Source organism: Mauremys reevesii, linkage group 1 (genome assembly GCF_016161935.1).
Source record: "Mauremys reevesii isolate NIE-2019 linkage group 1, ASM1616193v1, whole genome shotgun sequence".
NCBI lineage: Eukaryota > Metazoa > Chordata > Testudines > Geoemydidae > Mauremys > Mauremys reevesii.
Window position 1 is genome coordinate 115,922,737 of NC_052623.1, and position 27,265 is coordinate 115,950,001.

Sequence of the window (27,265 nt, forward strand, 5' to 3'; positions counted from 1 at the left end):
GAAAATCAGCTCCTGTGCCGCCTTCGGCATGCGTGCCATAGGTTGCCTACCCCTGTGCTCGAAGGATATTGGCAGGGGGGAGGGGTTCTTGGACAATTCCTTGAAATTGTAGCTGAATATTGACTAAAATTGAATACTAATGAAAGCTCTTGCCAGCTAGACAGAGAGCTGGATGACTGACTTTTGTCACTGGGTCAGTAAGAGAATGGGAACGACTCGGTAGTTCAGTGGTTAGGACACCCAGCTGGGAGGTGGGAGACTGCAGGGCCAGTCCCCCTGCTTCAACCTCTCTTTCATCAGTGCAACAACTTCAATAGAGAGACTGAGGGAGCCCTGCATCAGAATAACCCGTAGCTCAGTGGTTAGAGCATCTCTTGAAAGGTGGGAGACCCTGTTGAAATCCTCTCCCCCCTTTGGGCAGAGAGGGGAATTGAAACTGGGTGTCCCATATCCCAGGTGAGTCCTCTAACAATTGGGATAAAAGTTATAAAGTGGGCTCTTTCTCTAGCTGGGTTTTGAATGGGACCCAATCAAGTAGGCAGCCTCTGAGCTTGCCTACCGGATCAGGTCCTGCACGTGACATAGCCTGTCTCTTCATCTGGTTGGTGAATTGCTCAGGGGCTTAGGCAGGAGATAGATGTCCAGAGGACTAGTGTGAGGCAGCAATGTGCATACCCAAAGGCAGAAACATAGGCCCCTAGGAAAATATTACCCTGAAAAATATAGGTGCTGAGTGAGTTCAGGCACCTACATAGTTTGGCCAGAGTTTTGTGGATTGCATTGGAGCCAAAACTGGGACTTACATGCTTAACCCCAGGACTAAATACCAGTGAGATATTAGTGTCTCTGCAATAATTCCTGTGATGCCTGCTGAGAGAGAAATTGTAAGACCTTTGTCCTAACCCAGGAAATCATATACTGCTACTGGTGACTGCTTTTTCTGTTACATACACTACCAGTAAAAAAGGGAATATGTTTTTATGCTGCATTTTACTGCTAACAACCTGGTGAAAACAATCAGAAAAATCTAACAATAGTGAGAAACATCTGTTCCCTTTTCAGTCTCCCACATATGAGCTGACCTTCATGGATTCCAAGGCTCTGTGTTCCAGCCTCCTAGGCCATTGGGAAGAGCAGCAGATATCCCTTCTCTGCTTCCTCTGCCTGGAGTGCCAAACAGCACTGAACAAACAGAACCATGCATGGAAACAGTCCTGCGCCTGCAAGTGGGATGCATGCCTGCCTCTCCTCAAGCTGAGTGCTCGGTCACACACGGAGCCCCCCAGCAGGGACAAAAGAATGAGGCTCTGATTGAATTTCCACACACCTAATCATCAGCCTTGCAGGGTGGATTAAATGCTCTGGCCTCTGGACAAGCTCCTTGCAGCTCCGCTGCCTTTACCACCCATGTGGTAAAGGCAGTAACAGCAGCAGTCAAAAAGCTAACAATACTAGGAACCATTAGGAAAGGGATAGGTAATAATACAGAAACTATCATCATGCCACTATATAAATCTGTCATATCCACCCTTTGAATTCTGTGTGCAGTTCTGGTTACCCCTTCTGGCAAAAGATATTAGAACTGGGAAAAGTACAGAACAGGGCAACAAAATGATTAGGGGTATGGAACTGCATCCATATGAACAGAAATTAAAAAGACTGGCACTGTTCAGTTCAGAAAACAGATGACTAAGGGAGGATATAATAGAGGTCTACTAAATTATGAATGGTCTGGAGAAAGTAAATAAGGAAGTGTTATTTTCCCCTTCACATAATACAAGAACCAGGTGTCAGCCAATGAAATTAACAGGCAGGAGGTTTAAAACATAAGGAAGTGCTTCTTCACACAACGTATAGTCAACCTACGGAACTCATTGCCAGGGGATGTTGTGAAGGCCAAATGTATAACTGTGTTTTAAAAAAATCAGGTAAGTTCACAGAGGGTAGACTATCAATCGCTATTAGCTAAGATGGTCAGAGATGCAACTTTATTCTCTGAATGTCCCCAAACCTCTGACTGTCAGAAGCTGGGACTGAATGACAGAGGATGGACCACACAATAATTATCCTGTTCTGTTCATTCCCTCTGAAGGATCTGGCACCAGCTACTTTCAAAAGACAGGATACTGGGCTAGATGGACCATTGATCTGACCCAGTATTCTTATGTTCTTAACCCATAGAAAGAAATCTCTTCATCCATCAAGCTACATGCAGGGTGCAACACAACAGCTGTTTAACAGCTAATTTCTAAAATATCCTAACCAGGGAAGGTGTGGAAAATGTTCAAAATGTGTGACTCTACTTTTTCAACGTGTAAAATGCACCTCTTTTTTAGGAACCATGTTAATCACATTACTTAATTAGTTTACAAATAATTACTTAACACTTGGAGTTTGAAGGCAGATGTTGTGGCAGTTGAGACTAGGAATTAATCATAACTTAACCCACAAATGTTTAGTAAAGTAAAACAAAAATTACTTTATCACCTGTTTTTTGCTTTCTCTTTTCCCTGCTATTTCTTTCTGTATATTTTTCTTCAGGCTTTTGTGTGTGCGCAATTTTTTGTTTTTAAAACTTTTTTTAAACGATCTGTACTTTTATTTTTCTTTAACTTCATTATACTCCTGTAGTCTCTCTGTTGTTCATACACCTCCCCTCTTCCCCAAATTTTTCTTAATCTTCTCTCCTATACATCTCAGTATGATCTTTCAGGCCCGATCCAGGGAAGCACATAAAACAAGGGCTTAACTTTCAGCATGTCAGTATTCCCTAAATCAGACTACTGACATGCTCAAAATGTTTTTCTGGATTAGGGTCTTATCTTCCAAATTCTATCTTCTCTCCACTTTTCTCTGTTCATAGATCTCCACCTGCTCTAATTTCTCAATAAATCACTGTTTTCCCTTTAATTCTCTCCTTGCTTTTTGCATTTTCCCTGTCCTGGTTCCAGTTCTTTGTGTCTGGCTCTCAGGTCATCCCAGTTCAGTTCTCTCCAGTATTCCTCCTGCTCTGTGCCCCTTCAGTTCTGCCACTGCAGCTTCATTCTCTCATTAATCTTTGCCTCTCTAGTGTGGTTTAAACAATCTGTCTCCCTGCAAGGCCTGTTGGAGTTTTACTACAGCTCTAACTCTTGCTTCCTATTATTGTAACAATCAGATATTAGAGAAGGTCCTCCCCTTCCAGAGAAATCAAAGTCCTTCCTGACCAGCTGTCTGGCTGGTGTCTCCAGTGCCCTGCGCCACTTCCCAGTGGCTGGTAGGGGAACCCAGGCCCACCCTCTACACTGGGTTCCAACTGAGGGACCCTACAATAAGCAGCCAAGGCTTGTACAGTCTTACCCCTTTTTAATTTTACATGCCAGCAGTCTGGTTCTGTTCTGGTTTAGATGGAGCCCGTCTTTCCAGGCTCCTCCTTTTCAGAAGGTTCCACAGTTCTTAATAAGCTTAAATCCCTCCTTTGAACACTGTCATTTCATCCGTGCATTGAGACTCTGCAGTTCTGCCTGTCTGGCCTTGCATGTGGAACTGGAAACATTTCAGAGAATGGACTTTAATTTCTTACCTAAATTTGGCTTCCAGGACCTTTGCCCTAACCTTTGCTATGTCATGGTAGCTACATATACCACAACCACAAGCTCCACCCCAGCACTGCACAAAAGTCTGTCTAAATGTCTTGAGAGGTTCACAACCTTTGCACCCAGCAGGAAATTCGCTGTGTGGTTCTCCCAGTCATCACAAACCCAACTATCTATATAATATAGGTTATTTCTAATAATCAAATCCCCCATTACTGTTACTTTTCTCTTCCTAATAACAGGAATCCCTTCCCCAAGAGGGGTATCTTGAGTGTGAGAGGATATCATGACATCATCTGGAAAGTTAAATTTGAAAAGTACTTTGAGATTAAAGGTGCTTTATAAAGGCAAAATACTATTATATGAAGAATAAACAGAAGTTTTAGTACAGAAAGCTTTAGTTTGCAGTTGTACACAAATTATAACAATCAGAACAATAGTACAGTACGTGTAATACATCAGGTACTCAAGTGTCTCAATTTTTTAAAAAATGCTGGTTCTGTTTTCATGGATTTTGTTCTTTTAAGATCCTTTTTTGATATTGAGTTCAGAGCAGGAAGGACTGCTGGCTTTCGCTTTTTTATATATTAAACTTTTGGATAGATATATACGTATTGTGGGAGAGGGGAAATGAGCTTTTAGCTTTGTCCTCATCCATTTTCATGATGCTATTAGATCCAGCCAACTTGTTTCCAGTCTTTTGCCAAATGCCACACAGATTATGTTTAATCACACACAAATTGCTCTCACATCTTGCCCTTGTTCTTGCTCTACTTGTAAGGGCCAGTGATGCAGTAACTATTTATATCACAGTTTTACTACCCAGCAATGATTAATGAGTGACAAATGTTTGTACAGCACTTCAAAAAATGTAAAATGCTATAAAAGTGCTAAGCATTATTACTATTTTTGAAAGAATCAATGTAATTAAACATGCAGTAGAGTAAGCAGCTCATTAAAAACCTATTCTTATTCTTGCATTTCCTGTGTGTGGTTTTAAATAATCACTTGTCTACACTTACATTATCTGTGTTGTTTACATTTAGATATAAATCTATTTCAAAGACCAATTTTGCATCCGAATTCCATTAATATTTAGGAAAATTCTGAACTAAGCCTTCCACTCCACTCCCCCTTTACTCTTGTCATATCTAGGTACTGCAGTATATATGGTAAAGTGCATCCCAAACTGATTTCAGACCTCAGCAATATTTAGACACAAGGGGCAAGATTCACTACTTTGTGGGAGGTCAATATTAGGGCAGTATTATCCATAGCCTGCAGTAGCCGATGCAGAGGAGCTGGCACCACTATCTGACTAACAGGGAGGAACTGGCTGCAAATCTAAAGGCAATTTGAGTAAAAGTGATTATGAAATGATAGATTAAGGAAAGTGTGTGAGCAGCAGAACAAGGACAATGGACTTCAAAAAAGCAGATATTAACAAACTCAGAACTGGTAGGTAAGGTCCCATGGGAAGAAAATCTAAGGGAAAAAGGAGTTCCGGAGAGCTGGCAGTTTCTCAAAGAAATGATATTAAAGGAACAGCAGCAAACTATGTTGATATGAAGGAAAGATAGGAAGAATAGTAAGAGGCCAATAGGGCTCCATCAGGAGCTCTTTAATGACCTGCAAATCAAAAGGGAATCCTACAAAAGGTGAAAACATGGACAGATTGCGAAGGATAAGTACAAAAGAACAGCACAAGAATATAAGGACAAAATCAGAAAGGCTAAGGCACAAAATGAGTTACACATAGTAAGGGACATAAAGGCAGTACGCAGAGGTTCTATAGATACATTAAGAGCAAGAGGCAGACGAAGGAGGATAGGATTAGAATTCAAAATTACCTTGAAAAACGGGAGAGTTGGTCTGAAATCAACAAGATGAAATTCAGTAAAGACAAGTACAAGGTACTACGCTTGTGCATTTGATTTTTTCTTCCTAACTACAAAATGGGGAATAACTAGCTAGGCAGTAGTACTGCTGAAAAAGATCTAGGGTGCACATAACATTCCAGGCCAATGGGGGCTGCGGGAAGCAGCGGCCAACACATCCCTCGTCCCACAGCACTTCCCACGGCCCCCATTGGCCTGGAACGGCAAACCACGGCCAGTGGGAGCCGCGATCAGCCGAACCTGTGGATGCTGCAGGTAAACAAACCATCCTGGCCCGCCAGTGGATTTCCCTGACAGGCCGTGTGCCAGGGGTTGCCAGTCCCTGGTCTAGGTTTACTTGGTCCTGCCTCAGCACAGAGGTCTGCCAAGCCACATACCTTACAGGGAATTTAGGGGAGCTGATGGGGGAGGGGCTGCTGGCCCACCCTGGTTCTAATCACCACAAGGAGAGGCTGCTCTTCCAGAGAATCCTGAAAGCTGTGGACAAAGCAGGCAGCTGCCAAACGACGTTATAAGGGAGCATTGCACAACTTTAAACGAGCATGTTCTCTAATTGATCAACAACGAAACAACGTTAACCAGTACAACGTCAAGTGAGGAGTTACTGTATTCAAATGCTTTCTTCACACTTTCTCTGTTGAAATCTGCTGTTGGAAAATATTACTGTCATAATATCACTAACCACAAGACCACAGTAACAAGCCATCTGTAGCTAAAGAATGAATTAGAAGAACTTTCTTCTGTGATAATGAAAATAGGAACACTAAAGCACTTCTGAAAAGTTAATGCCAATAGAATGCATTTGATCTACAACAACTGTTTTTTTTTAAAACATTTTCTTAGGAAAAGTATGTGATAGTAATACAGAATCCTAATTTTAAAAAATTGCTTGAAGATCATTTCAAGGCATTTTAGATTTTTTCATGGTTGCTAAATCAAGGACTGTCAGGTCAAGAGAGACTGTTAGTTTTACAGATATACAAATAAATATCTGTAATTCTGAAATAATGCTCCTGTGTTTGGTTCAGGATCAGCCATGACTTTGATTCCTAAACATTTCAGAGATTAAGCATTACTTCACTATGTACAAATTAAATAAACATGTACTTTCAGTCTAAACTGACTTATTTCAGACTAAGGAAAAGAGCAGTCACTTCCAGCACCACCAAAAGAAACATTTGCCAGAGCACAATGACGTTGCCATTCCCGTAACGGAGTGCAGAAATTCAGTGAACAAAATGGCTGCTGTCTTTGCAGACAGACATAGTTCTTAGGAATGTAAAGAGGCAGTACACAGAAAAGACTTCAAAAATTCAGGCAACAAGCACTACAGTCAAAGGTATAATTCAGTAGACTTTCTTAATATTCAAATATTATTCAATCAACACCTCAGCTCAGAACTCTGTGAAACTCCTTAAAAAATCATTTTCAACCAGAAAACCTGGACTCAGTAACACTGGAAAACATATACTAAGGAACTCTTAAATTCTCCTGGACCTTAGTTTAAAATTTTGTTAAGTGAACATTGGCAACATTTACTACATACTGAGTATCACATTCCCAAGAGGTCTCAGGTTCAAAAGAGACATTTCAATTTTGATTCTTGACCACACATTTTTAACACAAGTGAAATAATATACAAACTGTAATACAGTAATGTTTTTCAATAACAATGAAACATTATGCAAACTGTAATATACTCATGTTATTTTCATCTGTAAAACACTGCTTTGCCACAGCTAATAAGGCATATTGTTACTATATCTTTTCAATGTCAGTTATAATTAGATATATACCTGTTTGTTTCTAATAAGTTTCATTACCTGCAGCAGATGCAGAATATATTTCTTTAAAGGCATCATAGTGTATTCAAGAATGACAAATGAATTTGTATATTGGAGAGTTCTATTTTAATAAGTGCACATTTGCCAATATTACAGCATGATCTGTTATATGGGAATGTATCTTTTAATGTTTCGTTCACAGGGAGCATTCAAGCATCTTGCAAGGACTTTCTTTCTGAAACAGAACAACTGGCAGCCTTGAAGCCAAGATTACAACTATGAGATTCAAATACTTCACACACCTACTTCTTATGAGATCAAAAACAACTGGTCATTTTTTTTTCTTTTACTCTTTCTGAATGATTAACTTTGTGGGATCAAAAATGTTATGGACTCTTGACTTTAATGTGAAGATAGGATGAGCAAAGCCAGGACTTTGAAAGTTTGTGCGGGATCAGAGGTGACACTGGTGTACAAGTTCTGCCGGAGAAGAAGAATTGCTCTGAAATTCCTTCAGCAACTATAACTGCTCCCAGTTATCCAACTGGCAGAATTATCTTCCCAATGCCTACAAGTAGAAACAGGTGCTTCACCTCTGGAATTTAGTGTCTTTAGGTTTATCCTCTTAATCTCACTTACATTTATTTTCAAGGTGGAGAAGTGACCTTTTCATTAGCAAAGTCCCATGATATTTGCATTTGATAAATTGATGCGTGGCAATGTCAATTCCAGGATATAAGTACCAAATTACCAATAAGCTAATGATAAAAGGGTGGGAACTAGAAAGTTTACAAGATTAAGAAGACCTGACTGGTAGCTTGATACAGCTTTCAAGATAAGAAGAATGGCAAATACTCTAGCCTATCTTCCACCAGCCCAGAAATATAACATACAAGCAATGCTGAAAGTTTCCAGTTTCCATCAGAGCTGTCTGCAACTAAACGTTCACAGCCTGATATTCCACTTATTTACACTGGTTTTACACCAGTCTAATATTATTGACTTCAGAAGAGTTACTCCTGATTTCCAATATGAGCAGAGAATAACACCTTCAAAATTCAAAGAAAGCTGATTTTGGAACTCATCATTTCCAGCACTCTCAATTCTACTCATGAATTATCTAAAAATGAACAGGGGCGGCTCTAGGGATTTTGCCGCCCCAAGCACGGCAGGCAGGTTGCCTCTGGCGGTTTGCCTGCAGAGGGTCCGCTGGTCCCGCGGACCTCCCGCCGAAGCCGCGGGACCAGCGGACCCTCCGCAGGCAAGCTGCCAGAGGCAGCCTGCCTGCGGCCCTCACGGCGCAGGCAGAGCACGCCCCTCGGCTTGCCGCCCCAAGCACGTGCTTGGCATGCTGGGGCCTGGAGCCCCTGAAAATGAAGATATGTGAAGAGAATTAAACCTGATAGAAATGCTAAGTGAAACTATTTGATGATGAGAAAAAAAAATTCTCCATAACTTAAATGAGCCAACTTGCGCTTGTGAGAAAATGTTTGACAAATGCATCTAGACATTCTTGCAAATGCAGCTTTAAAAGGTGACTTATCTGTTTATTTATTTATAAATTTCACTGATTTCCAAGGCCTCTAGGTGCATATAGAAAATTTAACAGAACAACTGTCTTTAAACCAAACAGCCTAATAGGAAGAAAAGACTTCTCAATATAATTACCCAGCTGGGCTCCACACTGTTCTTGCAAAAGTCTGTGAAAAGAGATGGGCCTTGCTTGCACTGTGCTTTAATTACCTAAGTTTCAAAAGGGCTGAGTACCTTATAGCTCTCACTGAAGTCAATGGAAGCTGCGGGTGATCAGTGCTTTTGAAAATTACATGTGCACAAGAGTGATCCAATGGATATATTGTACTTGGACTTTCAGAAAGCCTTTGACAAGGTCCTTCACCAAAGGCTCTTAAGCAAAGTAAGCTGTCATGGGATATGAGGGAAGGTCCACTCATGGATCAGTAACTAGTTAAAAGATAGGAAAAAAGGGTAGGAATAAATGGTCAGTGTTCAGAATGGAGAGAGATAAATAGTGGTGTCCCCCAGGGATTTGTACGGGGACTACTATTGTTCAACATATTCATAAATGATCTGGAAAAGGGGGTAAATGGTGAGTTTACCACATATGTGCACATGTTTATTGATCCTCTCAAAGAATGTAGTGACTTTTGTCTTTAAAGACCTATATAGTGTGGTCCATGATCCACAGGAGATCACCTTTCCTCCCATGTATTACCATGATAGTTGAAATCAGCTGAGGTGCTTGAGTTAACCATCTCCAGACTGAAATTGTAGGGGGTCTAGAGGTTAGGATAGTCTCAGTGGTGGGTCCTTGAGTCTGCAATGCACAGAGATCTTGGAGTCATTGTGGATAGTTATCTGAAAACATCCATTCAGTGTGCAGTGGCAGTCAAAAGAGTTAACAGAATGCTACGAACCATTAGGAAAGGGATAGATAATAAGACAAAAGATATCATCATGCCACTCTATAAATCCATGGTATGCCCACACTTTGAATATTGCATGGTCACCCCATCTAAAAAACTATATTAGAACTGGAAAAGGTACAGAGAAGGGCTACAAACATTATTAGGGATGTAGAACTGCATCCATATGAACTGAAATTAAAAAGACTGGGACTGGTCATCTTAGAAAAGAGATTACTAAGGGGGTGATATGATAGAGGTTTATAAAATCATGAATGATGTGAAGAAAGTGAATAAGAAAATGTTATTTATGCCTTCCCATTATACAAGAATCAGCGGTCACTTAATGAAATTAATAGGCAGCAGATTTAAAACAAACATAAGGAAGTACTACTTCACACAATGCATAGTCAACTTGTGGAACTCATTGCCAGGAGATGTTGTGAAGGCCAGAAGTCCAACTGGTTTCAAAAAAGAATTAGATAAGTTTAGAGAGGATAGGTCCATCAATGGCTATTAGCCAAGATGGTCAGGGATGCAACTCCATACTCTGGGTGTCCTAAGCCTCTGACTTACAGAAACTGGGACTGGATGACAGGGGAGGGATCACTCAATGATTGCCTGTTCTGTTAATTCCCTCCGAAGCATCCAGCACTGGCCCCTGTCAGAAGACAGGATAGTGGGCTAGATGGACCATGGGTCTGCCCCAGTATGGCCATTCTTATGTTCACGTTGATTTTACTCCTCGGGGAATTTTGAGCCACTGCACATGAGCAGAATTCATGTCCCCCACTGTTACACTTTTCACTCACCATGGCTGCTGTGGCACCAGAAGAGAGGGCAGCTGGCATAAGGCCAGAACAACCAGCCACAGAGAGGAAGGAGGCAGAGGCAGCTTTCCTCAGAGTGCCCTAGACATGGGATGTGGGGGGGGACAGACAGCATGGGGCACACAGGGCTGCTGGGAGGTCACATAGACTGGGGTTCAGAAGGGCTAGTGGAGAAGACAGACTGGGGTGTGGGCACAGGAGCTAATGGGGTGATAGCATTGATCCAGGGGCTGAATGGGGGTGCAGAGACATGTGGGGACAGGAAGGGGGTGGGGGGATCCAGGGATACACTGGGACAGAGGCAGATGTCCCTGAATGAATGGGATAGGCTAGAGGTCAGCAGGGGTCTGCATGGGGGAGGCTCCCCAGCTCCCTAACAATCCCTCTCCCTCAAAAAAAGCCCTATTCCATACTTCTGCCACCCATACCCAACAACCCTCCAGGTTCACTCCCAGGCTCCTGCCCAGCAATTACGTCTCTCTCCTTCAGCTCCTCCATTACCCTTGACTCACCCAAGTCTTTTCACTGCTTCTGAGGGGAGTGGGAAATACGTTTCTATATTGTAGTTTAAATGAATTATTACTCAAAGTTCTATATTAATATGCCTAGTAAGGAATCTATTTGTCAAAAAACATTTCCTGAATCTTGTTTGTTGTCTGTAACAATACTTGCTGACAATATTTTGAAATAAATTACCAAAATAATTGATGTGATTATATTGTGTTATTTATGTTGACAAATAAGATATGAAGAATTTTAAAATATTGTGCACAGAATTTTTACTTTTTTGGCACAGAATTCCCCCCGGAGTATGATTTGCACCTGAGAACTGCACAGGAATCTACTGCCTCTGGTAGTGATATGTTGTAATACATTTTTGTAGCTTATACCACTGAAGTGGCAGCTACCCACTGCCAGTTGAAGCTTTTGAGCAGTCTCCAAGTATAGTCTCTTGGAGAGGACTGAGCTCTGCCAAGAGGGCTACTTCTTGCTGGGTATGGTGCTGCAGCTCAGGTTTCTACAGGAGGGAATTGCCTATGGACAGTTTGTGACCATCTCTGTCCTAGACTAGCAGGATGCATGTACATTTTTGTAAATACACAAATGAAACTAGAAAATACTTTTACTATCAACGTTCTGCTCCAATGGAAAACTGATTGGCAAGGCCCTGAAACCTACTACCATTCGGCAAGAGAGTAACAGTGTGATCTTTAGCGGTCATAAGTTAGCTCTGTGCATATTTTAATCATTGCTATATCAGTTTTGTCTACCTACTTTTGGGTGTCACCAACCTCCACTGTTTGAGTTCATATGACACCCAACGTTTCAAAGGAAAATGTCTGAGACTCACTATTAAAGAATCCAGGATTTACTCAGAGGTTAGTATTGTTATAATGATGTTTGGTGTGTTCTATGCCTAGTAGTAATTGTAGTAGTAGTTGTATGCCTAGTAGTAATTTCCAAAAATGGCATGAAGAGCATCTGTTACATCAATGAAAACTCAGAATAATAATATTCAATCAGAATTATTCACCAAATAATTTCTGAGAGGGGACAACTAGGTCTGTAGTTCATTAACAAGTATTTAATTTCAAGTATCCAATGTTAAAATTACAAGCCACTTTGACTAGATATAAAAAGGTTACAAGATGTGTTTATTTCCTCTGGCTGGATTAGTGTAATTCTTAAATTTAAGTTTCCTATATGAAAACTCATCTCTATTAAGTCAGAATTCACTCTCCATTCATATGCCCCAGTGTCTGCTTTCTTCAAGAACATTCTAGCCAGGATATTCATTTGCTAGATCATTTACAGAAAGGAAATACAAAAGAAGCACCAAAATAGTCAGAGTAAATTTGTTTTAAAATTCCAAATATTTGCAAAAAGTATTTTCAGTATTTGCCCAGTTCTATATTTACAGGAACAGAGGATGTTTATTTCTAAATTATTCATCTCTTCCTTCTTTATTCCTCACCTGAGAAGCCAATTACATAATAGATGGAGGACTTATTCTCACTGCCTTGCATCTTCTAAAACTATTTACAGCTGTGCAAAGGGGGCATAAAATATTACCACAGAACAGAATGGTGGCATTTTATACCCCCTTTGCACAGATGCAAATGACTACACCAGGTGCAAAGAAATGTAGAATCAGGCTCTCCACCCTATAACTGCAGAATGAAAATTAAAACTAAAATTAGAGTCTCTAAGGGCTGTCTTTTCATAAGCTGGAATTTATTTTAGTCACTTTCACTTTGCTGATATTATTGCACACTGTAAGGAGGAGTACAGCCAGGAAACACCAATGCAGGAATTGGGAGTGCAATGCAAGAGAGACAAACTCCATGTCAGGGGAAAGGTAAATAAAGAGAAGAGACAACACCCACATGGAGGCACAGAGAGAATGTGGGATGGGGACAAGGCTGGGGAAGGAAGTGATATCCTCCAGCAAAACCTCCCATATGCTAAATAATTTTCTCCATAAAGTTCTTCCTGAGAACTCCCCACTTCTCAATTTATGCAGCAGAAGATCTGGGTACTACAGTGATGGGTGTGTTTGCATTAGCAAGAACTTATAGTGAATATGCAAATAAGATCATTTTATAAATATTACTAGAAAATCATATGCTTTGGTCAATAGGTAGTGTGATATTCTGGCACAATAGTATAGCATGAAATTATTTGTGTTTTCTGAACCACATCATTAAAAAAGTGGGATACGTGTATGATAATGAAGGACTTCTGTGTTGGTGGTTCTGAAATTATGATTTAATTACTTCATAATGAACAAGCTGCCTGTTTATGCAAGTGGATTAGCTAGGCCCTCTAATATTAACTGTACATTCCAAGCTACTATAAATATTTCTGTCAAAATGAGCTGAGAAAAGAAGAGAAAGTTTGCCTGACTCTCCCTTTTACTTTGACTTCAATATGATAACAAATACTAATATGCTAGAATGTAGAACATTAAATATAAAGGTGGTTTTTCCTAAGCCTTGGGCAGGCTGCCCCTATTGACACCCCCTTTTCCTGTCCTCTAAGTGCACCCTTTCAAAGTGGCAGGTCCATGCTTCCACTTCTCTGTGGGATGGGACCCATGCGATCCAGCCATTCTCCGGCTGGATCTCCAGGTTCCCCTGATTGCCAACTGTGTTACTCAGCAGGCCCAGTGGGCTCAGCCCCTGCAAAAGATTCCCTTGCGGAGCCTGTGAACAGTGATAGTATGCAGTGACAAAAAAGCAACTGCTCTGAAACAAAGCATGATTTGTTTAGCCAGAAGGTATACAGCGCTAGAGAACTGGATATAAAATAACAAAGAGACCTACTATTATTATTTGTATTACCTTACTGCCTAGGAGCCCATTGTGTTAGGTACAGAAATAACACCGAACAAAAAGATGGTCATGCATTCTGTCTTACCCCCTTACCTATTCCCCTTGAGCTCCAAAGTAGACATGACAACCTCGGCGCTCTCTGTTCTCGAGTACCAAGTTGTAATCTGCTTGCTGCAGACTGTGGCTCTCTGTCAGCCTGTATCTGTGTGTTAGCATCATGGCATGCTGACCTCTTGTCCCCTTCCCCACCTCACAGGGCAGTTCTTTTAACAGATCAGAGTCTTTTGCTCTTCAGATTCACAGCCTCGGCAAACAGCCCTGTCACCAGAGCTGGATCCCTTATAAACCTGGCTGTTTTGTTTGAGGGGAGGCTCTGTATCTGGGCCATTACTTTACCTTTCCTGCTTGATTTTTTTAACTCCTTTTGATTTAACTCTATGCATTCAGGCAGGGTAATACTGAACAGATATATTCAGGAGCATAAAATATTTATAAAAAAAATACAAATATTTCCTGGTTTTCCACAGTGTTCACAACCTTGTGACAGAGAGGGAAAGAATGGCTACTTACCTTCACTAACTGCTGTTCTTTGAAATGAATTGTCCACGTGGATTCCACTTCTGGTTCACATTTGCATGATCTGATTCTTTTTGGCTAACAATGTCCATTGGGACTGCACCTGTGTGCTGGATGTTCTTGTGCCTCCCACCCAAGGGAATAAAGGGCAGAGTGGGCCCAATCATCCTTGAGTCCCTTTGCCAATACAGAATCTTTTCACTACAGGACTCCATAGAAGCAGGGAAGGAGGGCAGGTTGTGGAATCCATGTGGACAACACATCTCAAAGAATCACTGGTACTGAAGGTAAGTAGCTGTTCTTTCTTCCTTGTGTGGCTGTCCACATGGATTCTACTTCTGGTGATAAGCAAGCAGTGACCTCATAGGCAGAAGTTGGGTGCTAGCAGTCCTATTTAAGCAAGAATTGTAGGACAGCTTTACCAGATCAGATACCTGATCTTGAAGTCTCAGCTAAGGAGTAGTGCTGGGTAAAAGTGTGGACTGAACCCCATACAGGAGCTCTGCACATTTCTCATATATTAATTCATGTTAGCGAAAGAAGAACATAAGAATGGCCTAGTGGGTCAGACCAAAGGTCCATCTAGCCCAGTATCCTATCTTCTGACAGTGGCCAGTGCCAGGTGCCCCAGAGGGAAGAACAGGTAATCATCAAGTGATCCATCCCCTGTCGCCCATTCCCAGCTTCTGGCAAAGAGAGGCTAGGGCCATCATCCCTGCCCATTCTGGCTAATAGCCATTGATGACCTAGCCTCCATGAATATATATAGTTCTTTTTTAACCATGTTATAGTCTTGGCCAACACAACATCCTCTGGTAAGGAGTTCCACAGGTTGACTGTGCGTTGTGTGAAAAAATACTTCCTTTTGTTTGTTTTAAACCAGCTGCTTATTAATTTCATTTGATGACCCCTAGTTCTTGTGTTATGAGGAGTAAATAACTCTTCCTTATTTACTTTCTCCTCACCATTCTTGATTTTATAGCCCTCTATCATATCCCCCCTTAGTTGTCTCTTTTCAAAGCTGAAAAGTCCCAGTCTTATTAATCTCTCGTCATACATAAGCTGCTCCATACCCCTAATAATTTTTGTGCCCTTTTCTGTACTTTTTCCAATTTCAATATATCTTTTTTGAGACGGGGTGACCAGATCTGCACACAGTATTCAAGGTGGGGGTATACAATGGATTTATATAGAAGCAATATGATATTTTCTGTCTTCTTATCTATCCCTTTCTTAATGATGCCCAATATTCCGTTAGCTTTTTTGACTGCCGCTGCACATTGAGTGGCTGTTTTCAGAGAACTATCCACAATGACTCCAAGATCTCTTTCTTGAGTGGTAACAGCTAATTTAGACCCCAGCATTTTATATGGATCTAGCCTAGCTACACCTTATAACATGATCTCATACAGTTAGAAGCCCATTTCGACAACCTTTAGACAGAAATGGATTGCAAAAGGTTCCTGAAAGGTCTTGTCCTGTCCAGGTTATATGAAAGAGCACTGGCAACTTTAATGGTGTGCAATTTGGCTTCCTCCTGGTTTGAGTGGAGTCAGTGGAAGAAAACTGGTAGCTGGATCAACTGATTTAAATGAAAATTGGAGTGCAGCCTGAGAGTCACGTTCTCTTTATGGAATATCCTGGAAGGTGAACCAGCCATGATGGCCTAAATTTCCCCTAAACTAGAAGGTGACATGAACCCTATTAAAAATGTAGACTTCATAGACAATAGGCGAAAAGATAAGGTTGCTAGGGGGTTCAAAAAGGAATCCCATTAAACCAGATTACATTATGCGGAGGTCCCAGGAAAGAGGGGGATCTCAGACTGGGTGAAAATACATGAATGAAATCTTTGAGGAATCTGGCCACTGTAGCCCTGGAATAATATGGCATGACCCTGAATTGGAGGATGATGTACAGACAATGGAGCGGATAGTCCAGACTAGCAGAAATAGGGGCTTCCAAAGGGAAACTGATGACATTGTGCTGCCCAAACAGAAAACATCTTCGGTTTTGCTACGTACGTCAGACGAATAGAAAATTTTCTGCTATGTACCGAGACGTTTTGGACTTCAGCAGAACAGTTTCTTTCAGTGGCAGTTAACCAGCCAGCATCCAGTGATGCTAGATCTGGGTGTAAGATCAGATCTCCGCATTTATAGAGCACATATTCAGCTGATTATCCACTACAACCCCCAAGTCTTGTTCGGAGTCACTGCTTCCCAGGATAGACAGAGTCCACCATCCCGTAAGTATGGCTTGCATTCTTTGTTCCTAGAAGAATGACTTTACATTGGCTATACCGAAATGAATATTGTTTGCTTATGCCCAGCTTAGCAAGTGATCCAGATCTCCCTGTATTGGTGCCCTGTCCTTTTAATTATTTACCACTCCCTCAAGTCTTTGTGCTATCTGCAAACTTTATCAGTAATGATTTTATGTTTTCTTCCAGGTGACTGATAAAAATGTTAGACAGGATACGGCCAAGAACCGATTCTTCTGGGGCCCCATTGGAAACATACCTGCTCAAAGACGATTCCCCATTTAAATTACATTTTGAGCCCATTACAATCACATTTTGAGCCCCCCACCTTTTAATCCATGTAATGTGTGCTGGGTTGATTTTGTATTGTTCTAGATTCTAAATCAAAGCATTTTGAAATAGCAAGTCAAATGCCTTACAAAAGTCTAATTGTATTACATCACCACTCTTACCATTATCAACCAAAGAATCTGGTCTCAAGTACGTGGGATGAAGGATAGCTCAGTAGCTTGAGTGGGCTAGCTTAGTGGTTTGGCTTGCTAAACCCAGGGTTGTGAGCTCAATCCTTGAGGGGGCCATTTGGGGATTTAGTTGGGGTTGGACTAGATGACCTCCTGAGGTCCCTTCCAACCCTTATATTCTATGAAAACCCCAGAAGTGAAATCCATGTGGCCAACCACTCAAAGGAGAACCAATACTTGAGATAAGCATTTTTCCAGAAATCCTAAATTAAAGAATACGGACATATTTTAGTGAGTTACTTACATCCAATGCCAGTAATCCTGCATATCTATTCATTAAATCAGCGCCCACTTATTGCCATTGCTGATCAAAATGATCCTAATGATAAATGGCTTATTACATAAGAAATGATGGAAGTAGAATTAATGACATGACAAATGTTTTATAATTTAAATTATGGTGACCTTTCTTGTGAAGTTATTTCTTTCAGTAGGTTCATTATCAATTTAATGTCTTTTGAAGTAATATTAGTGATAATACATTTTTACCATTTAAATTACCATCTTTTCATCATAGAAAGATTTAATTTAATAAAGGAGACTAAGGTAACATCTGCATGAGGAGATTGTTTAAATTTAACACTAAATCTTTCCGTGGTTGGCTGTTACTAAACAAGTTCAACTCTGAATGTTGATTTTATAGCATAAAACTCTAATGTAAGACATGACTTTTATAACAATCTGGAGACTTCTGTGCCTTTCCATTCAAAAGCCTGCTTACAGTTCCCTCCCATGTATAATATTTAATATTCTAACATTAACCTGATGTAAATCTCAAACCTAGTCAAGGACAGAATAGTCATAGAGTCAAATAAGTAATCTAAAATATGTACATTTAGTCTCACATAATTCACAGGCTCCTATATATCAAATTAATAAACACATTGACCCTTCTAAAAAAATTAATGGTGTCAAAGCCTCAGATTTGTTGGATCTATGGGAGACACTGAAGATTTATTTAAGAGAACTAATTACATCTTGTTATGCATAATGAATCTCTTTCAAATTAATATTGTAAGAACAGAAATTGCAAAATCCAATAGGTAAAAATCCAATCACACAAAATCTAACTTCTAAAAGGAAGGTTCCTCAGTGTGCTTAATGCCAACCAGGCAGACCAGCCCTATAGACAGAAGGCCAGGACTAGCATACCCTGACTGAGTTGTTGTTATTATTAAAAAGGAAGACTACAAAAAATGCTCACTCGCTCTCTCTCTCTCTCTCTAAACCAGTTTAACAGGCAATATAATGGCATTTATAATGGACTCCATTTCCTTTAGTAACACAGTCCCTGGAAAACAGCAATTGTAAGTGGTAAAATAATTATTACAACTGGGTTAACATAGCTAGATGCCAAAATTCTTAGAATACTAGATCTAAGTATTATAAGAAAGAGCCTTTAGATAACGGAGAATATAATTTCAGGGCCTGATCCTACAAACCTTTACCCCATGCAGAGTCCCACTGAAGTCAGGGAATTAAAGTTTGCAGAACTGGGTCCTCAGGTGTTATTCTAGTAAATCTCACACCTCAAATACAAAATAAATGCTGCTGAAGAACATATTCCTTTAGCTTTCCATTTCAAACTCTCCCACTAAAATGACCTAGAAGTTGATCCTTTGTGCGTTGTCTTTCTCAAAGTATATTACAGAATCCAAGTGTACCCCATGCCCGCTTGGTGTGGTGCTCTGTCCCCCTCTAGTGTCACCTAGCCCATCTAGAGATTGGTGGGTCTGCTACAGCCTTGGCCTAAGAGGCATGTGGTTTTTAGCTCATGCGGTAGAGAGTCATACAGTAAGTTTGAGAGGTCCCAGGTTAGCGTCTGACTCATACAAGCCTTGTGACACTGCCCAGAACTAACTGAGCTGGAAGAGCATGCTGGGTTTTGGTGCTCAAAAAATCCCACCCACAAGCAACCCATTTTGCATAGTTCTGCTGTCACAGGGGGATTTTTCAGTATTAGTTGTGTTTTCCCTACTTAGGTCTTTGGAAAATGTTTACATGTGCCATTGTGTAGCTCATCCTATTTAAGGCAGCCAGGCAACAATACTTTCTCTTCCTTTCCTGTGTTTGTTTATGTTTTGGTTGACTGTAAAGATGAGATGGGCCCAAGTTGTAAAGTTCAGATCTGGATCTAAATTGAGACTTCCCCATAGTTCAGGGGTTTAGATTTGGTATTCCAGTTCAGGCCCATCTGTACACCAATGTGAATCAGAAGTAACTCCAATTAAGTTACTAACCCTTAAGAAATATAGGCCCCAATCCTTTTTCAGGCAAATTCCCCTCTGAAGGTCAATAGAAGTTATACTCGAGTAGTGGGTGAGGAGGGGCCAGTCCCAAAGGAAATGTTTGTCCAACAACAAATAATGGTATCACTAAAGTGATCTGGGACAACAAGGGACGTGCAATAGAACAAAAAATAACACAACACACTTACCTTTTATTTTTTATTATATCATCTTCTGAAGAAAGTATTTAGAAAGGATCACTCCAACCGCTGAAAATGTTCTGAGTGAATTCTCTGAATGAGAAGAATAAAACACAATCTTTTAATAGCAGGCAGAAATAATACTCCACTGTTAGTTTATTTACTGCACTGAAGGGTATTTTGAAAAGAAAAACCTGGATTATTCCATGTAGCGAACGGATCATAATTTCACAAATAGCTTGATGTTGCATCAAGGAGAGATGCTCGTTTGTTGAGGGCAGTGCTTCAATCACTGTTTAACTAGCAAAGCTCCTCAGCCCATCTCCTCAAGGAAGTCAGTGCTTGACAGTCTCTTCCCATAGGGAAGAAATGTCATGAAGGAGAAAAATGGGTTACTTCCCAGCAGTAATTGTTTTCTCAGCGTGCATTGCCTCCATAGAACCACACTGCCCCTCTTTTCTCCCCTCCACTTCAGATCGTAGCTCTGACACTTTGGGTTCCAGTCATGAGATGGAAAAAGCTCCCAGTGATGGAAACAGGATTGAGGCCTTAAATGTGGTGACAATGTTGCACCTAATAGAATTGCCTTACATTAAAAAGTATGTGTCATCAAACTCTCCTATTCTTCACACTCTGTATCATTCCACATTTCTCACTTTTGCATGTTGAACGAGTCCTAACTACATAACATAGATCCAAAATGTGAGCCAGAGAGAGCTTTGGTCATGAGATTTACTACCTGTTTATGATATGACATTAAACATAAGCAACTTTACAATATATTTTTTCATATTAGCAAAATATGGCTTAGTCCACAAGAAGGCATAATTCTCTCATTTTTTCTTTGTTTAAAAAATTACATTTTTGGTTTACAGTCTGGCAAAATAACATACTTGAACTGCATGAAATTTATATGTTATGCTTCTTTATAAGCTCAAAAACACATTACTTAACATCAGCATCCTAAAAAAAAAAAAGAAAGCAGAGACTGATATCTTATCCACCTAAAATGTTCTCCTCTATCAGTTTGACATGGTTAAGATATATTGAACATGAAGGTTTGTAATGGAGAAGCTGACAGAATCATAACTGTGGCATTACTTGTGATGTGACTTTAGAATGAACTAATCTACTAGTAATTGTTCCATTAGATTTCTGGTATTAAGACTGATCATAAAACATTAATCAGTGATCCATGTTAAGGTCTTCACAAGTCAGTTTAGAGCCAGAGGCAAAGCCTCTTGTGAGTCATTAGCTGAATGGTGATCATCAACAACGGACACATTAAAATGTATTCACAAAATGTATGGATCTTTTTATAGTTGGTTGATTCATTTCTTGAACATGTAAAAATTTGTATCTTACACCCCAGTGGAAAAATAATAGATTCCGTGTGTATATTTTGATGTTTCATCAAATGTATTGAACATTTATTTGAAATATACAGGTCAGCATACAGAACAGTACATACAATACTGAGAAATATGTGAATGATTTTTAAGCATTATGAAATGGACCATGTTTCATGACATTTGATAGGAATGCTGTGACAATATATTTTCATTTATTCAAATATATTTAAAATGTTAATTGTCATGACACATACTGGATTCTATATATTATGGGTTATATGTGTAATGTATTTGTTATTACTCTGTCACTTTGTTCTTCTAGCGTGTTATGGTCACCAGCCGCTCTCTCGACTCCGTTTTAGCTAGAACATGGTGTGGTTTGGAGCATTGCAAATATAGGCTTTATATTTGTATTAAATTCATTTTATTTAAAAATCTATTATATTAGGCTTCTACGTGTAACCCTTCTGCTAGGTGGACCCAGCAGCAGCCAGGGCTGGGTTCAATATCTTGGGGCTCCTTTCCATCAATCCAATGCAGAACCAGCTTGAGCCCCCACCCAGTAACCTGGGAAATTTACACATCACCCCTGGGCACCTCTGAGAGGCAATACTTCCCCACTCACAAGCACAGAGTATGAGTGTAGAAAACAGAGGTGGCTCCAGGCCCCAGCATGCCAAGTGCGTGCTTGGGGTGGCAAGCCGCAGGGGGCGCTCTGCTGGCACCGCGAGGGTGGTAGGCAGGCTGCCTCCAGCAGCTTGCCTGCAGAGGGTCTGCTGGTCCCACAGCTTCGGTGGACCTCCCGCAGGCATGCCTACAGGAGGTCCGCCAAAGCCATGGGACCAGCGGACCCTCCGCAGGCAAACCGCCGGAGGCAGCCTGCCTGCCGTGCTTGGGGCGGCAAAATCCTGAGAGCCGCCCCTGGTAGAAAAGAAACTTTTAATGAAAGGAGGGAAGTAACTTGGCATTAATTTGGGAAAACACTGCAAACAGGGCTCATAAACATAAACCATGAGTAAAAGACCCACCCCAAGTAGGTTCTTAAGTCCAGCAACCCCAAAGTCCCCTTCACATGCCAGATCCTTCTCTGGACCCCACTCACAGTTGCTGTCTGTGGTCAGTGCAGACCCAGAGTTCAGTTGTGCTAAAGTGGGGGGTAAGAGGCATGTTACTCACTCATCACACATCTCCACCACTGCCCTGCTGGCTGCCCCTGCCAGTGAGTCTCTCTGTGCAGGAAACACAGTCCTGTCACAAGTGATTTCAGCTCTCAGTGATTTCCAACTCTGGGCCGGCAGGGTAGAAACACAGTCCTATCACAACTGGCTTCAGCTCTGATTGAGCATTTAAAATAACAAAGAGGCTCTTAATAAAGCCTATTTAGCTTTTTCTTTGAACAGTGTGTGGGGGGTAAGGAGGGAAAAATAAGTTAAACCAGCCTAGGGAGAACCCTTGAGGGTGTGCAGCCTTCTGTCAAGTATTCCTGACCCCATCCCTTTTACTTTCACAAGGCTCAGACATTCGAGCCCTTGTTTTACCAAGGTTCTTTAATCTGAAAGTGACTCCCTCCTTTGGGACAGGTTAAGCACAGTCCTTCTTTTCTATATTCCCACAATAATTACAAACATTGGTAACCATATTTCACTACTCCTGCATTGAGTACTAACATAATTTGTGACCCAGCACCAGCTAAGTTGATTATAATGAGCAAAACTCTGCTCCATCTGCTGAATATCTAGCAAATCTAAGCAAAGCAGGAGCAAACGTTATTTACATAAACATACCCATGGTCTCTTCCCCTCTCCCAACTAGCTGTCAGGGAAGCATTCATCCAGACCCTGCTTACATACATCAATTATACTGGCTACAGCTGAGTTTATATGTAGCAAACAAACAAAGAAGAGAAATGTGGAGTGGAGGAAAGAAAACTTACAAAGCAAAGAGATATCAAGCAATCCCATTGCTGTTGACTGCATTAAGTTAACATGCATTTTCCCTTGTATTTTACAGACTTACACTGAACAACAGAAGTGGAGGGCAGCTGTTGCTGTACTGGGGGTACTTGGATGATCAGAGCCCCAACATAAGGAGCCATAAGGATTTTACCCTCAGGTAGTTGTTTTTTTCTTTATTTTTTAAAATATTTTTATTTTGATTAGAGCAATTTTATATGGAGCGGCAGATTTTAGTATTATTCTCATTGACAAAAATAGAATAAAATAAAAACAGCCTGAAACACAGAGACACAAAAACTCTATGGTCCTATTTAATCCTATTCAAGAACAGTTGCCTTTTTGTAACTGCTGTTCTTCAATATGTGTTGCCTATGTCTATTGCAGTAGGTGTGCGTGTGTGTCTCGGGCACCAGTGCCAGAGTTTTCCTGAGTGGTACCCGTCGGGGCAGCCATGCCTGCACCCTGTGCCCATCATGTTCTGAGCTGAGGGTATAAAGGGAAAAGATATCCTCCCCACCCCCGTTCCTTCACACCAGACCCTTAGATGAGAGATTCCAATGCATTGGGGAAAAGAATATGGGTCATGAAATGGACATATGCAACACATCTCAAACCAACAATACCAAAAGGTTAGTAACTGTTCTTTCTTCAAATGATTGCCTATGTGCATTAACTTAGGTGACTCCCAAGCAGTTTCCAGTGGAGGAGGGGCTTGGAGTATTATTGGCAGAGGGACTGCAGAACTGTTCTCTCTAAATTAGCACCTTCCTTTGATGAAATCAGAATTGCATAATGTGTAGCAAAGGTGTGTGCTGGGGACCACATTGTTGCTCTGCAAATGCCTGCAATTGGGACATTACTCGCAAACAGCATGGATGATGAGTGAGCTCTGGTTGAATGCTCAGAAAACTGTACCGGAGGGGTAAGACCTGGAACATTGTAACACATGAAGATACAGCTGGTGATCCACTTGGACAGCAGTGGTGCCATTACAAGATACTCCCTCACATGTTCTGTACAGGAGAAAAATAGTTAGGAGGAGCCATGGAAGGGCCTAGTTCTATCTAGATAAAAGGCTAGGGCTTATCGAACATCCAGAGTGTGGAGCTTTTGTTCATCCTTATCAGCTTGACATTGACCTTGGGGATCAGCAGTACTGGGGGCAGGCACAGACTATGTTCTTGTCCCAAGGAAAAAGAAACATGCCTGAGATGAAAGCAGGCCACAGCCCAGGGTCCAGGCAGAACTGGGTGCAAATACATGTTCTGATGGGTTGCAAATACATCCACCATTGGAACTCTCCCTACTTGAAATACTGATATTAGAATACTGTGCTGAGTGACCACTCGTGATCCAAACTGACGGATCTGCTGAGCCTGTCACTACTCCATTCTGAACTCCTGGGAGGTGTGATGCTACAAGTGTCAGTGAATTTTGTATGCAGAAGTTTCACAGCCTGCCTGCCTCTTGGCACAGGCTGTTTGGTCTGGTGCCCCCTACTTGTTGATGTAGAACACCACTGTGATGGTGACTGTAAGTACTTGGACAGTTCTGCTGCATACCTGGGCAGGAATTGGTGACGTGCTGTAGAGATTGCACTAGAATGTTTAGGGCATTCCCACCTCTTGACTGGACCACAACTATTGAGCCTGCATGGCTCCCAGATGCACTCCATACTCCGTGGGTGAAGCGTCTGTTACTAGAGTCATAGAAGGAAGAGGCAACTGAAGGGGACTCCCCTGAAGACATTGTCTTGTCTCATCCACCCAGGCCTGCTGTCGGGGGGTGGGGGAGAGGGAAGGGAAGGAGGCAATTGCCCAGGGGTCCAGGCAATTTAAAAGGGCCGGAGGGCCCCTGGCCACTGCCACAGTAGTGGTGGCAGCGGCCAGGAGCCCTGGGCCCTTTTAAATCGCCCGGATGGGCCACAAGGCTCCTAGGCACACATTGGGTGGTGCCGGCAGCGGCAAAGGCAGCCAGGCGGGCATGTGGAAGCCCTGGCCATGCTGGAAAAGCGCGCCCAGCAGCACAGCCAGCAACATATCGCTGGGCACCAGCAGCACAGCCGGCAGCACCACCCAAATGTCAGGCGGACCTTTCTAGGGGTCCTATTGACTGTTCTGCCCTGAGACCTGGAATTGCTGTCGGCGGGCCTGCATCCACCAATCACAGAGGATAAGTCTTTGCCTAGGATACAAATAGTCTGTCCAGGTGATGTACCTGAGGGTGGTACACTGACTTGAGCCAGGCCTGCAACTTCCTGAGATACAGTCTGGCATGTGGAGTCATATAAGAGCATACTATCATATGCCCGGCAGCCTGAAGCAGTTTGAGGATGGTTCTTGAGGGACATGCAGCATCCTGTATCACTAGGAATCGTGGCAGCAGCTGAAAAGCCCTGGCTAGTGTTGAATCTAGGATTGCTCCAATAAACGCTATTCTCTGGAGGCGCAAGTAGTATAGATTTTTCTCTGTTCATTTCTAGACCGATATATGATGTGAGTTACATCTAGCAAGGGACATAAAAGGCAATAAGAAGTCTTTAAATACATTAGGAGCAAGAGAGAGATGAAGGACCCAGGGAATTATAGATCAGTCAGCCTCACTTTGATACCTGGAAAGATACTGGAACAAGTTATTAAACAATCAATTTGTAAGCACTTAGATGATAATAGGATTACAAAGAATAGCCATCATAGATTTGTCAAGAACAAATCACGCAAAACCAATTTAATTTCCTGCTTTGATCGGGTTACTGATCTAGTGGATGAGGGTCATGAGGAAGCAGTAGATGTGATATATCTTGATTTGAGTAAGGCTTTTGACACAGTCCGACAGGATATTCTCATAAGCAAACTTGGAAAATGTGGTCTAGATAAAATTGCTATTAGGTGGGTGCCTAACTGGTAGAAAGACCTTACTTAAAGAGTAGTTCTCACCAGTTCGCTGTCAAAATGGGAGGTCGTATCTAGTGGGGTCCCATGGGGGTCAGTTTTGGGTCCAATGTTAGTTAATATTTTTATTAAATGACTTGGATAATGGACTGGACAGTAGGTTTATAAAATTTATGGATGACACCAAGCAGGGAGGGGTTGCAAAGATTTTGGAGGACTGATTTAGAATTCAAAACAACCTTAAATTGGAAAATTAGACTGAATTGAACAAGATTAAATTTAACAACAACAAATGCAAAGTACTTCACTTAAGAAGACAAACAAAATCAAATGTACAGATACAAAATGGGAAATAACTGGCTAGGCAATAGGACTGCTGAAAAGGATCTGGGGGTTATAGTGGATCGAAATTGAATATGTCAACATGTGATGCAGTTGCAAAAAAAGGCTAGACTAAGGGAAGACATGATAACAGTCTTCAAGTATGTAAAAGGTTGTTATAAAGAGGAGGGTGATAAAAAATTTCTCTTATCCACTAAGGACAGGATAAGAAGCAATGGGCTTAAATTGCAGCAAGGGAGATTTAGGTTAGACATTAGGAAAAACTTCCTAATTGTCAGGGTAGTTAAGCACCCTAAATTACCTAGGGAGGCTATGGAATCTCTGTCATTGGAGGTTTTTAAGAACAGGCTAGACAATACCTGTCAGGGATGTCCTAGGTAGTACTTATTCCTGCCTCTGTGCATGAGGTGGGGACGTGGGTTCACGTCTCCCCTCTGCCTGATATGGAGACGAGATTTAAATGTAGGTCTTCCCTCTCTCATGATTCGCATGCATGATTTATCCCTGTCATATAAGACAATAAATTTGCATGCTAGGATCTGTAAATCTGTATTTGTTCATCCCATATATAAGCAAATAAAAAATGGAAATTGAGCTGTGCACCAACATTGAGTGGACCAGTATTAAATAGTGTTACATAGGTGACAGCCTAAGAATGTTAACTCTAGTCCTTTAGTTCAAAAGATTGCTTTTCTTGCCTTTGCCCTCACAAACTGAAGCACAGCATCATAGAGATCCAAAGACTGGCCAATGGCATTTTCAAGCAATAAAATAGCAAGCAATGTCAGTCTCTTGTCAGCCATCATCGATCGAAAATATATTTTAATGACCCTGAGCTTCAAAAAGCTGCGCTCATCACCCACGACTGTGACTGGCAGCGTGAGCAGAATCCTCAAAGCTATCCACACATTAGAAAAAGTGTCCTTCAGCTCTGCATCATGAAAGAATTGGAGAACTTGGAGTGGAGAGTGCTTCCCGTGTTGCAAAATGTGACGGATGGATGTCCAATTTGACATAAAGGCCTTTATCATTGACATACCCGAACATTCCTCATGTGTCAGCATCTGGTAAAGGTCTGTACAATTGTTCAAC